General features: G+C 37.7%; 1 protein-coding gene and 1 pseudogene across 5 annotated transcripts in view; one reads left to right on the top strand and one right to left on the bottom strand.

Moving 5' to 3' along the window:
- Hs6st2 (heparan sulfate 6-O-sulfotransferase 2) overlaps positions 1 to 14379 on the top strand; it is a 283885-nt gene that overhangs the window by 34526 nt on the left and 234980 nt on the right. The window lies entirely within an intron of this gene.
- LOC106025914 (succinyl-CoA:3-ketoacid coenzyme A transferase 1, mitochondrial-like) lies at positions 4538 to 5372 on the bottom strand (annotated as a pseudogene).

The raw sequence follows: 14379 nt of genomic DNA, 5'->3' as shown, positions 1-14379 counted from the left end.
TAATTCACTTGTCAGGTCTTTTTCTCTAAAATGGGGAGAAGGATAGAAGCTGATGATACCTGCTTTTTCTATGCCCTTGGACTTTTGTTGAGATATCGGAGGATATAATGAACATAAAAGTGTTTTGTACACAGTAAAGATAGTTACTCTGGGGTCTGGGGATTTAGCTCAGCGGCATAAGTACCTGCTTTGCAAGCAGGCGGTCGTGAGTTCGATCCCTGGTACCGATAAAAATGAAAATGACGCACACAAAAAAAGATAGTTACTCTGGTTATCAATCACATACTGCAGCTAATTAGACTCTAGTTTACTCATTTATCCAGGTCTCGGCGAGCTTGGGACTTTCCTTGGCTTTTGTCACTTAACAAAATCCTTCTCATGTTGTGGTCAGGTAACTCCATCTAAATATGGTTCCATTTGATCAGTGAATTCTCAAAATGTGAGACATATTTTTGAACAAATGGAAGGACACACAGCCTTTTCAACCATATATAATTGGCTGTAACCTTGTGAGAACCTGTCTTTGAGCACTGCCTTAAAATCTGTTGTTTGTAAGTCACATTAGAAACATCTTCTAACATAGTCACTTTGTATCATTTCTTATAGCCACTTGCAGTATTTAGATTATAGAATGTCAAACTTATATGCATCTTAGAAACTTACAAGCATCTTTTCATCTAACAGTCTTCAAACTATGTTCCAAGAGCTGGGTTGTTTAGAAAACTGACAGCAAGGTCAAGTCATCACAACACATCACAGTCACTGATTCTGAGATGCCATTAGTTGTAGTTTATACCATCAACTTAGTATTGGTACTCCAGAAGTATTAAAAGAATATGCACAATCATTGTAAGCCCTTTCCTTATGTTAGTTGCAATCTGTGGATAAATATAGTATTATCAAATCAAGAAAATCCAGACACTTTTCACAGATCCTAGTGTTTTGTGTTAAACACTATCATTTTACACAATTCAAGTGATTTCCTTTCTTTGCTGTGTTTTATATTTTGGTCCTGTGTGGCAATTAAGGTTGATTTTGTGAACTGCATTAGCTGGGGAGCTGCCTAGAGGAGTAATGAAATGCGCTTCTGGACGTGTTTGGATGGATCATGGAAGCATGACCTTGGGTATCACATCTAGTCTCTTAGTCTCTCTCTTCTTACTCTCTGGTGCTATTCTCCTGCTCTGCTTCTGACCATAACAAGCTAAGCTGCATTGCCCTGTTGTATTCTTCTACATGATGTTTCTACTTTGGAGCCAGCCAACCATGGGCTGAATCCCTTTAAACTGTGAGCCAAAGTAAACCTCTGCTCCTTTAAGTTGTAGGTGTTGCATATTTTGTTCCAGCAGCAGGAAAGTTGATTAATGCAACCTATGATTATAGTTTCATATGACAGAAGATTTCTATGCCTAAAAAGTTGTAAAAATGACTTAATCTAGCTCTACTGTGTCCAACACATAGCTCGTGAGCCACGTGTGGCCCTGGACAGCTAGTAATATAGCCCCACAAGATCAGAAACTTTTAGCAGTATTCTATATTTAGTGAGACTTCTCATTACTTGATAGTGCAGTGTATAGGTGACAACAGAACACTGGGTAGTGAAGGACACAGTTGACTTGTAACTCTGTCTCTTGTGCCTGCCATACACAGCCGAATGGAAAGCTGTGTGTAACAGACATTATTGTGTCTGTGTGACTTAGCAGAACAAAGTAAAATATCCTATTAGTTTTCTGTTTATGTTGCCCCCTTTTTGTTTAATGTTACAATGCAGATATTTTACAAAGTAAGTTCTGTTGCATATTTGTGTGTGTGTGTGTGTGTGTGTGTGTGTGTGTGTGTGTGTATTAGCTTACATATTCTTTCTGATGTTTTATGTGGCCCAAGATACTTCCTTTTCACTCATTATAGCCCACTCAAGCCAGAAGGTTGGGCACTCATTCGCTAGCTTATTTCCTCTGTAGAGGTTCACAGTGGAGATGGCTATACAGAAAGTTCCCAGTAGGAATACGATTAGTATTTGGACTTCTTGCCTGCTACACCAATTCTCTTCCCCTTGTCCACAACCATCTGGCATTTTCATGGCAACTTCCCTTTGCCATTGTTTGGTTTGCATGCAAAATTTGTAAACCCATCTTATTCAAATTTACTGATGTGGTTTAAATGTATTTCCCAAAGTTTGCATATTAAAAATTTGATCCCTAATGCCATAGTGCCAAGGAATGGGACCTTTAAGAGGTGATTAGATCATGAGAGTCCTGCCGGTGAATTAACTGTGTTATCGACGGAGCGGACTAGTTTTCCTAGGAGTGATTCCTAATGTGTTAAGCCTCCTTCCCTGTCTTTTTAACCCAGGCGATGATTTTCACTATGTTATCCTGACAAGAAGTCCCTACTAGATGTAACCCATCCAATTTGAGCTTCCCAAACTCAATTACCATAAACTAAATAAAAATTTGTGTTTGTTAAAAGTTACCCGGTCTGTGGTATTCTCTATAGTGCCAAAACAGACTAAAAATTTACTAACAATAAGGATATTTTGTTACTAAAGTTCTTCGCATTTTACAGTTTTATGTGTATCATTGTCTTAACATCTTTTACAAGGCTAGTGAGGTGAGGTAGGGACAATATCACCATAATCATTATTATCATTATTATTGTCAATATTTTTTTTCCTCTTTCAATTTGGATCTTTATTGCATTTCCCAATGCATTTGTTAACATCTCTGCACTCTTTGATCAAGAATATTAAGTACTTAATTTAGAATTTGCTACAGTTTAGAACATTCTTAGAATCATATATTAAAAACTAGAATATTAAGCAAGTAACTTTGAAAATACAACAGCAATCAACAAAATGTTTTTTTGCAGCTTATAACTCTAATATAGTTATATTACCCTCATGTACCTGGTACATTGTAAGAATTTTGTTGTTGTTGTTGTTTTAACCAGTCCTAGGAGTGCATACTTTCAACCATGCAGCCTGCCACAAAGGCTGTTTAATATATGGAGTGTGGTACTCATTAAAACAACTCTCTTTTCCCTTGAATATTGTACATGATGAGAAGTGAGTTTCATTAACAGCTATCACCTAAAATATGCATAACGTCCTATGCTGAATGCCAAGATAATGATGTATTACACTGTACTATGCCTACATTTGTCCAGTGGCCTGCTGTCCTGTGCGCCTTCAGAGGATCTATACTTTCTCCCATCTGATACCCAGGATGTTTCTGAAGTGCCCTCCTGCCCCAATACCTGTCTAGTGTTGAGGATATCCTTGAGAAAGCACTTCTCATAGATGTAATTCACCATTTAACCCAGTGCCAACACTAAAAGTTCACCAATTATTCAAAGCCAGGTCTTGCCCATCATGAATTCCTCTATCTGGATATAGCTAAGTTAGAGCTACTTTAGTAAACTAAGTAGACTAGTCAAAAGAAAAAAAAAATTTCTGTAAAAAAAATTCAATATTTAAAAGTATTTTCTGAATAGAGATGTGAGCCTAAAAAATAAAGTGTCTGTTATTTTCCTATCTCTGAACTCTGTTCTCACTGTGACCAAGGGCTAATTTACTCACAGCCCTTCTTGGTCTAAGAAGAAGTAAAGATAATCAGCCCACCGGGCCTCAGCAACAGAGAAATGATCTTAAGGATTTTTCTGGATATAAAGGAATACAATTTTGTTTTTGTTTTTGTTTTTGGTACCAGGGATTGAAATCATGACCTTGTACTTGCCAGACAGGCACTTGTGCCACTGAGCTAAATCCCTATGATGTTGTTTTGAAAAACTCCAAAACTGTCCATGTTGATTAGTTAGGTTTCTAGCCCTCTTCCTTAGGCTTGCCTTTCACTTTGGGAAAGCACAAATGGATGGATGGTTGTCCATAAACGCAACTTATTAGAGAGATTTCAGCACTCATCCAGAGTCAGTCCTTCTTGTTTCTTCCACAAACCAGTTACCTTTCTGCTCAGAGACACTCCCATTTGTCTTGTTGGGTATCTATTTAGTCACAAAATGTATGGGAGGAAGGGGAATGGTTTAGGGCGACAGATGTAATCACATCAGAGCCCCCTAATGAAAGGCAGAGACAGCTGAGGGAAAAATAATCATTAAGAGAGCATTCCTCTGAATAGCAAATTCATATATATGTTATTTCGCCTCAGGATTATTAAATCATAATTTAATTATGAGGGAAAACATATCAATGAAACTCTTGCTAGAGCCCACCTTAGTGAATACTGCATATAATTTATCATACAAGATGAAGATATGAGTACACGCAACATGAGAACCAATGCTAAAGAGCCAATCTTCCCAGCACTGAGTAAGCATAAATATTTTTCTTCTTTTCATTAAAATGTCATAACATGTTTGAGAACAAAGTCTATATGGCTGTGTAAGTCCTGAAACACTAAAAAAGCCTTATCAGAAACAGCTTGTTAAATATACAATTCTGATCCTGATGTCTTTTTAATTAAATTCTGTGAGTTTAAAATTAAAAACTAGCAGCTAGGGACAAACGTCTGTTCCACATTTTTCAAGTTGTGATCTGCTGCATTGGGATGAGTTTTGGTGAAACTGAAAAATCACACCCAGTGCTCGCTCTTTTGTGTGTCATCCACTGTGAGGCCTTCCCAGAGCTCAATCAGTGTCAGCCCTGTCTTCTTGACCACGTCAAGCGCAGCCTTTTCTGTAATAATGTAGTTGACACATTGCTATCCAGTCAATAGTGATGCACATTTCTCCGTGATTTTATGTTCATTTCCCTTTGCAGAATGTTCATCACCTTGGTTTTGGCACTGGACACTAAGTCTATAGCATCTTTCATTCCTTTCACCATCACCCCAGGTATTATCCAGTTGGCTAGGTCACCATATTTGGACACCTGCATTGCTTTTAGTGTTAAATAGACATATCCCCTTGTGATCATCGCAAATGATTCATCATTGAAGAAAAAAGAGGCTCCTGGGAAAACAGTAACTGTTTCCTTGCCTGCATTGATTAGAAGTGCATCAAGTTCAAGGTCGAATAGATATAGACCCAAACCCAAGACTCTGTTTTCACTTTGAAGATGAACAGTCATATTTGGGCTTATAAAGTTGCTAGCCAGAAGAAGGATTCTTATGCTCAATTTAGCATACAGGCCATCCTTGAATTCAAGAGCTGTCCATTGGATGATATGTTCCTTTACATTATCTACAGGCTTATCGGATTTGACTTTTCCATCACCTTTCTTCTGGATTAATAAATGCTCAATCCTTTTCTCATATTTCTCCCTTTATAAGGCAAAGTACATACATCTTAGGAATATGAATATCTTTTGGAGAAAATGACCCAGTATCCACAATTTCATCAACAGTTTTTGGAGGTTTCAGTCCATAATCAGCTGGCTCCAAGGCAGGGTGGCGTGAGTAAAGGGAAGCCATTCTCATGGCGGCTGTCGCAGATCCCAAAAGCAGCAAGTGATACTAATACAAGTATCTCTGTTACTTGCATGAGAAAACTGAGACTCAGCTCAAGATCATGCAGCCAGCCAGTGACAGAACTGAGATGGCCATCCATGAGTCCTGTTTATTCATTCAATGCTATTATACATCAAAGCAAAGCATAAATGTAAAGATGTCTCAAGAAAAGAGATTCCTGAGAAGCTTTCTGGAACATCATTTCACTGCAGCTCATCTCTACCAGTGAGTCTAGCCACTATCTCAGAAACCCCAAGTCACTGGGTGATTTGAATTACAACTTATTGCCATCGACCGGAACCTAGGGGCCATTATACTGAACCTTGAGTGTTTATCGTAACCGACAGCTAAGGTTCAACGGTGGGCTAATGGCCAACGGCAGTGCTTCCTACACTACTTGTGAGAACACCAAGCCAAAGAGGATCTGAGATTGGTCCCAAAGGGCAAGTCTAACAATGGTCCAGTGGTTAATGTGGGGATTAGCTGTTGCTTTGAGTAATCAGTCTTGAGTTTATGTTGGGAGACAGAACCTCAAGGATTCATTTCACTTGGCTGCTTCTCGGCTGCAATTTTGCCTTTTAAATTACATCTTTCCTTTTAAAAATTTAATGAGACAATATTACTTTTCTAAAGTTTTAAATGGTTGATCATTTCTTGGCTGGCACAGAAATGTTTGTGAATGTTAATACTTAAAAGAATGTATTAAGAAAGAACAAAAACCCTACCCACTTGTTTGGTCCCTTTGGTGAGTCGAGTTGGCGCCACCTCTTGCATTTGTGAGTCCAAGTTCAGCTCAGCTGACCTTCTGGATGTCTGTTGAGGTTCAGAAAGCAATGATTTGGTACCACCAAGACAGTCAAGCTTCTTAGTACTGGCCTGTGTCCTTCGAGAGAGGACCACAGTCTTGGTTAGTTGATTAAGAACTGATCCTGTTATTCCTTTTCCTTTTGTGGATGAATGAAAAGCTTTCATCTTTAATGTTGGCAAGCTCTATTATGTCAATTTCATGTAGTTTAAGGGGAAAAAAGCTGAACACACAATTGTAAGTAAACCACCTCACAAACAAGTTCAGGATTCTAAATAGCACTTAGTGGTTAGGCTAAAATTTTGCAGGCTGTCGTTTACCTCAGCTTTGAACACAGACAGGCTTCAGAGCCAGAAATTGCATAAGTCCGTGCTTCTCAGATGAGGACCTCTCTTCACCTTGCTCATGGGAAGATTATGAGGGTGGTAATTGGCAGCAGATTCCTTAATTCCTTGGTCAATTTATACATTTGTATGTGGGTTGTTAGGGTGGATGATATCATACAAAAAGCACACTGGCAACATGATGGCTCCTTAATCATTTTTTCCCTCTGGGAGAGTGGAATAGGATACACATAAAAGTTCACTTTCACTATTGAAGATAAATATTCACATTTGTTGAGGTTAAAGATATTTAGATGGTGAGTTTTATTTAATGCAATTGAAATAATTCCATGGTAACTTAGTAAGCCAACATTTAAAAGACAACATTTCAGAGCAGTCAATATGAAGTCTGAGAGAGGGGAGGGACAAAAAGAAGGGCTAGTTAATTAGGTGCATTTGCTAGGATAGTATATAATCATATTCAAGTTGATGGAACAGGCTAACATATTTCCCAACTCTAAACTAAGAATTACTAAGTCATTTTAATTGCTGTAAACTCAGATCCTTTTGAAGGATCTGGCATAGAATTGGGGGTCATAAATACTGGTTGACTAAGTGGGTAAGATTGAGTTTTGGAAGATGCCACCTAAGGATAGTTGATAATAACAATTCACTAGCAAAGGCACAGAGACAGGAGGGCAGCAGAATAGATTCATGTCTGAAACCACAATTTGGGATTTCCAGAATAAGCTTAAGTGAAAAGAAAATATTTATGAGATGGCAGAGCACATAGATGAATATTTAGATTTGTTAGGATGGTTCTGAGAAAAATGTTAGTGCTGTCTTAGAGGGTTAAATCTTGGACCAGTGTTATGGTCCATCAAAGTGGACCATAAAAAGTGACCGTCAAAGCTTCTCACACTCCTAGGTGAGGCTTTTGTGTGGTGACTGGAACATGGGACGGGAGTGTGTGATACTTATTGGTTAGTGCCCTAGTGGGTTTATGGCTGGGTCTAGTGTTGTGAGGTGAAGGCTGGTACAGTTAGGCCACTGGGCAGAATAATCTGTAAGGGTATATTTCTCTCCCTCTCCCTTGATCTCTCTTTGCTTCTTGTCTGCCATGCCATGAGCACTTTCTCTTCTGCCATGCCCCTGTGCCATGCCACATGACTTGGAGCCAGCCAACTAGGGACTGAAACCTCTATAAACTGTGAGCCAAAGCAAACTACTGTTTTTAATTTGTGGGTGTTTGGTATTTTGTCCCAGCAACAAGAAAGTAACTAAGACAACCACAAACCGCAGGTGACCCTGACTACTTTGTCAGTTACAGGCAGAAAAACTTTCCAGCCCCATATGAAGTGAGGCGCCACCATCTGCATTTATAGGCTTATGCCTTAAATTGACCTGTATTATGTGGTGTCTGGGAGAGGAAAGGGATAGCTCAAGTGGCAGCCAGTGTGTTCTAGCTTGGGACAAACATCAGGACAGTTGTGAACTTGGATGAAAAAGAACATCACAGCTAGCTGTGCAGCTATAGAGTAGGCACTTTCAGAGCTAGAAGGGACTGTGGAGCTCAATGAATCCAATTTATCCAAGGAACTATGATGAAACCAAGGACCCAAGATGGAAAACACTTTGATATGCATCACCTACATGATTAGTTGTAGAAGAGACCTTACCTGTAGGCCACCTAATTGTTATGCTTGCTTCCTTATATGTTTTATCATGATTTTCAGTTGAGATCACTTAGATGCTAGTCAGGAAACAAAGGACTAAGGGACTTGTGCAAGGTCACATTGATGAATGGCAGGACCCAAGGTGTCTGTGATTCTAGTCTGTGGATATAGCTATAGGAGTATGTGATAGAATGTTTTGTGGTAGAGAGAGGAAAGAACACCTTACGAGGGAGTTTTCAGGAAAGGCATCTATAAAGAGGCTATATTTAAACTGAAATCTAAGGGACTATGTGAGAAATGAGCCACAGGAAAGCTGGAGGATGTCAGCCTGAGGGAATTTCAATTGCCGAGACCCAAAGGTTGATTTGCCCTAAGGACTGTTGATGGGGTCTTTGCTTAATCCTTTCTTGGAGGGTCATTATTGTTATTATTAACATCATCATTATTGTTATAGGTTGTATCTAGATGTCCCCTCAAAGCCTCATTAGGCCATAGGTAAGGCTTTTTGGAGGTGGCTGTATCTAGAGTGTGTAGTGCTAGGATCAAGTGTGTGTGATTACTAAATTAGTCTATTGATTGGAATTAACAAAATTCTGAGTGTGGCTGAATAGATTTCTTGAAGACAAAACCTCCATCTGTTTGTGGGTGGCACCAACCAATAGGATTTTAGCCTGGATGGATAAAAGGGAAAGGCAGGCTTGCTGCTTCAGTGCCTTCTATCTGCCACACCATGAGCTGTTTCTCCTCTGCCATACCACCCTGCCTTGCTGAGGATGGACTGAGGCCTCTATTAAGTGTAAGTTGAAATAAATCTTTCCTCCTATAACTTGTGAGTGTCAGATATTTTGTCTCAGCAATGAGAAAATTATCTATGGTAATTATCATCATCATCATCATTATTATTATTGCAGTGCTAAGAATTGAAATGAGTATCACATATTTTAGGCAAGTTATCTACCATTAAGCTACATCCAAGGTCCCGTAGAAGTATTTTTTTGACAGACCCATTACAATCTGGAATGTTCAGTTGAATAAGGGTTACTTTGTTGGTGCATCTAACTCAATAATTTTTACCGGAAGCTCATGTGATGAAACTTCTCCTAAAACTTGTCTGTTCATTGAATTTTGATAAGAGCATTATGGATTAGGATGGTAGTGGGAAGGGAGTAAGTTAAGGATGGCCTTTTAAAATCCCATAGGTCCAGGTTACTGGTAAAATGGTGACAAATATTTCCCTTCAGATTTTTAAAAACTGTCATGCAAGAAGGATTCCTACAAGTACTTTCCTGTGTCCATCAGAGGCTTGTATTTACAGAAGCAACTGCTACTAGAAACATAAAACTATTCCTGTGTGGGTTAGGCCCTGGAACAAAGGATTGCAAGGTCAGGATTTTGCTTCCTGCTCTGGAACTCACTTGCCTTTGACTTTGCAAATTTTACTTTCCTGCTTTATGTGTGATATGCATAAAAATGCCTATCTTTCTCTTTTCCAACACAATTCTAATTTCATCAGTGGAATGTATGAAGGCATTAACAAAATCCAAATTCTCCATAGCATGGATTATCGCGCTGTTCTTTGTTAGTGACTAAAGAGAAGCATGCTTTTTGAAAGAGTGTGTACAAGTTGCCTTGCATGTTGCCTGCCGCAAAAAGATAATGGAATACATACTTAGGCTCCTTATTGCTCTGTCCTTGCCTGCCTTGAAGATCATGCTTTACAAGGCGTCATTCTTCAATATTCAATGTTGAGCAAACAAAACTGGTGGGCAAGAATAGGTTATGGGGTTATTTGGGCCAACAAAAATGTAAAAAGCATTTTATTAAAATAGGATATACCTACATATGTTTGGATCTGTATTTTATTTCTAACTGAAACCAGTTTTCATGTCAATTAGAAGGAATATAATAAAATTCTGTTAGTTCACCATCAAATTTGAAGGTCTTTAGGATCCCAAGATGGAAAACAGTAGAGTGAACGTGAATATTGTAGGAACTCAGGTTTACATCACTGTCCTTCTCTCCAGTGAAAATGGAATTTGGGTGGGATGGGTGGAAGCATTTAATGTTCTCATTTACTACCACCTCTGCAGCTATTTAAGTGGTGAACACGCTTGTGATGTTAAAATTCTGATGCATGAAACACTGCCTCCCTAAGGACTTCCATACAGGGCAGAGGTGATTACAAGAAATCATTACTGCTGCTGTAATGCTCTGTATACCAAGATTAAGCCACAGGATGAAGTAATGTACATTTTTCCTTTGAAAAGCAGCTGCAGGGAAACCAGGATAAAAACTACTGCCAAACAAAATATAATGCTCTAGGAAAAAAAGAAGACACTATAAGCTTAGAATTATTACAAAACTGACCATCTGTCTTATATATTAAACCACAGCTTTTCAGTCTGTTACAGTTTGAAAAACGACTTCACAGTGTGTAACCCCTTTCCTTTACCTTCCTCAGCCCCAGGAAAGTATTCTTTTTTCATAAAGGTAGTTAGCAAACTTTTCTCCTTTTCAGTTTTTTTTTTTTTTTTTTTAAGGTTCAAGTCAGTAGTTCTCTGTAAAGGCATTGTGTTTGCTTACTTCTTTCCATTTAACCCTCTTATATGGTCCTGCATTGGTAATTCCGTTTTAGCAACAGAAACCATTGTGTAGCCACTGAGCCATGAGATAAATCAAATTAATGCAGAATTAACAGTTGAAAAACCTCTTTCTGCCTGAATTACGGAAACAAAGTCTGGTCCACTTTCTTTGGGAAATTCTCAAGCATTAAGATCCTGGCATCTCTATGTTTTGAAATAACTGAGTATCAACCCTGATACGTGTGTGTGTGTGTGTGTGTCCTTAGAAATTGAACCCAGGGCCATGCACATACTTCGCAATGCTCAGCCTCTTAGTTAAACTCCTATCAGAGCAGTAGCTCTGGTTTACTATTCATTTATTATACTTTATTAAAATAGAATTTGCTCAGACAGAAAATCATATTTATATATTAGCCTGGCTATAACACCTTGTAGCTATCCATTATCTCTAATCGGAGCAGACAGCGTGGTGATTGGCTGCGTGCTGGGTGAGGTCCTTGGGAGTATTTTCTTACAAACCTGGGATTCCAGTGGGTTAATTCAACAGGTCCGGCTTTGAAGCACTTCCACCCTTTTGAATTCAGTAAATCAGTGACATGGGAAACCCATGTATTACTCAGCTACTTTGATAGGACTCGCAAACTTTCTTACTTCTCTTTTATGGAAAAGAAAAAAAGACCCTTTTTGGTTATTAAATCACATACCATGTAACACCCATTTAAAAGAGAAAATCAAATGGCTTTTATTTACAAAATTGTGCGTCCGAAACTGTAATAAATTGATTTTCATTATGTCAAAAAAGACCCTGCACATTCCTTAGCCTTTACTCCTAATCTCATAATTTCTCACAGCCTCGGGCAGTTACTAAACTACTTCCTATCTATGCACATTTGTGTATTCTGTGCATTTGGCATACATGGAATAGTACAATATGTGATCCTTGTGATTGGCTTCTTGGTTCATCTGTGTTACAGTATCAATTAGTATACTTAATTTTAATTTGTTGCTGAATAATATTCCATTTCATGAATCTACAGCATTTTCTTTATACATTCATTGGTTGATGGTCATTTGAGCTGCTTCTTGTTTTTGACTTTGAGGATAATGCTGCTAGAAACATTGAATACAGCTCTTTGCACAGTTGTATTTTTCATTTCTCTTGACATAAATTTACCATTGTAGAATGTGTATGTTTAATCCTCTGAGGACATGCCAGGCTGTTTTCCAAAAGATTGGATCAATTTACATTCCCATTTACAATTCTGAGGGTTCTGATTCCTCCTCATTTCTGCCAACTCTTGAATTATTTTTTTAATTTATCATAGCTATCTTAGTGGATATGAAATGGTACTCATTGAGGATTTTATTTATGGTTCCCTAGTGACTAGTTATATTGATCACCTTTCTTGCTATTCTTTGGGGGAACCTATATATTCAGTTTCTTTTTCTAAATTTAAAAAATTGTACTACTTCTTTTTAAATTATTGAATCATAATCATTCTTTGCATGTTCTAGATGATTCTTATCAGTTATAAAATTTGCAAAAATATCTTCCCATCATGCGAGTTTTCTTTTCACTTTTTTGATGTTATTGTTTGTGTTTACTAGGCAAACGCTTGAGCCACTCAGCTAAATCCCCAGCCTTTGATGTTATTGTTTAAAGCACAAAAGTTTTACATTTTGATGATAGTCTAGGAACTTTTTATTTTTTTGCTTAATTTTATAGCAAGAAATCATGCTTATGTAAGTCATGAATATTTACAGCTATGCTTTCTTCTTAGAGTTGTATAGTTTGGCTCTTACATTTTTGTCTGTGACTCATTTTGAGTTAACTTTCATATATGGTGTGAATTAGGGGTCTAACTTCATCTTCTGCTGCTGAAAATTAAATTTACACAGGATCATTTGCTGGAAAAGCTATTTTTCAATTGTTTCCTCCCTACTGCACAGTAGACACGGGATTACTTCTGGGGTGCGGCAGGTGAAAGGTGGTGAGCTGGCTCCAGCAGTGGCGGCATGATGATCACATCCTGGGCTTTCACCTGTGACAACCTTTTTATTGTCAACATTAACATGGAACTACTCACAGAAGAGTGCAGGATTCCATTTTTCATACAGTACCTTCCCATTGGGCAGATTATTTCAGCACTGCAGAGGCACCTGGTGGACTTAATGGGTTATTCTTGAAGACTTTATACTCTGTTGAATATCCATAATACATAGAAAAGTATAGCTGAATTTTTTTAAAAAAATATGAGAAATATCACAAGTTTTAGAAGTTAATTTAATAACGATATTATTATGTTGCACCATGTACTGTATAGCTTATGTAGAAAATTTTCCAAAAAAATATCACCAAAGCTGGGAGAAAGAAAATGAAAATATATATTCTGCATCACTACACAATTTTCACACTACACATGAAATGTTGTAATATTATCAAAAGGAAAAATCAAAGCATTGATAAGGAAAATACAGTTTCATTAGTAATCTGAAATACAAATAAAAATCATAATGACATACTATTATGCCATAATACTAAAAAAAGTGACTCACCAAACTTTGGTATTGTGAGAATGTAAGTTGACACAAGCAAGGTTGGAAAACAATTTGGCATAATCTAATAGAACTGAAGATATCATACCCCACAATGATCATTATAGCTATAGGTCTTAAGGGATTGCAACATGAGACATCTGTGAACATTTGTAATTTGAAATGATAACCCAAAAATGGAAGTGGAGGTGTACCTTAGAGTAGAGTGCTTTTCTAGCATGCTAAAGGACCCAGGTTTGATTCCAGAACACAAATAAAAGTAAACAAATAACACTATAGACCCATAAATAATTATCAATAAGATCATGGATAACTTGTTGCTATCTTCATACAATGGAGTGCAAAAACAATACTAAAGATGATTGTGTACTTTCTCATTTTATTGACTGAGAAATGTAAGTCACATACAAATACAGAGTATGATTACAGTGTTATAAATTTTGCTTTTTTTTCTGATCCTTGGTATTGAACCCATGGCCTTTTACTGAGCTGCATGTCCAGTGCCAATCCTCCCTTTATGTTGAGACAAGCTCTCAATAAATTGCCCAGTTTGGCCTCAAACTTGTAGTCCTCTTGCCTTGGCCTCACAGAGTGCTGGGACTACAGTTGTGCACCACCATTCCCAGCACCACTGACATAAATTTTATAAACAGTAGAAACTATATTAGATGGTAAATCTATGGTAAGAGGCAAAGGCATAGATGAGAAAAATGAGAGTCTGTTTTATGCCATAATCTCAGAAGTTGCTTCCAGTAATTTTGCTCTATTCTGCTTTTGAGAAGTAAGTCATATATTTATCCTACATTTAAAGAGAAGGGATTATACACAGACATGAATAACAGAAAGTGTGGGTTATTGAAATCCATCATAAAGGCTGTCTAGTACAACATCTCTTTTTGAAATTCCACCTTAAAATAATATTACATTTCACGTGTAGTGTGGAAATTGTGTAGTGATGCAGAATATATATTTTCA

Source organism: Cavia porcellus, unplaced genomic scaffold (genome assembly GCF_034190915.1).
Source record: "Cavia porcellus strain 051 isolate PalLab524CR breed Dunkin Hartley unplaced genomic scaffold, mCavPor4.1 scaffold_3, whole genome shotgun sequence".
In the NCBI taxonomy this organism is placed as follows: Eukaryota; Metazoa; Chordata; class Mammalia; order Rodentia; family Caviidae; genus Cavia; species Cavia porcellus.
This window is presented reverse-complemented; position numbering and strand designations above follow the sequence as displayed.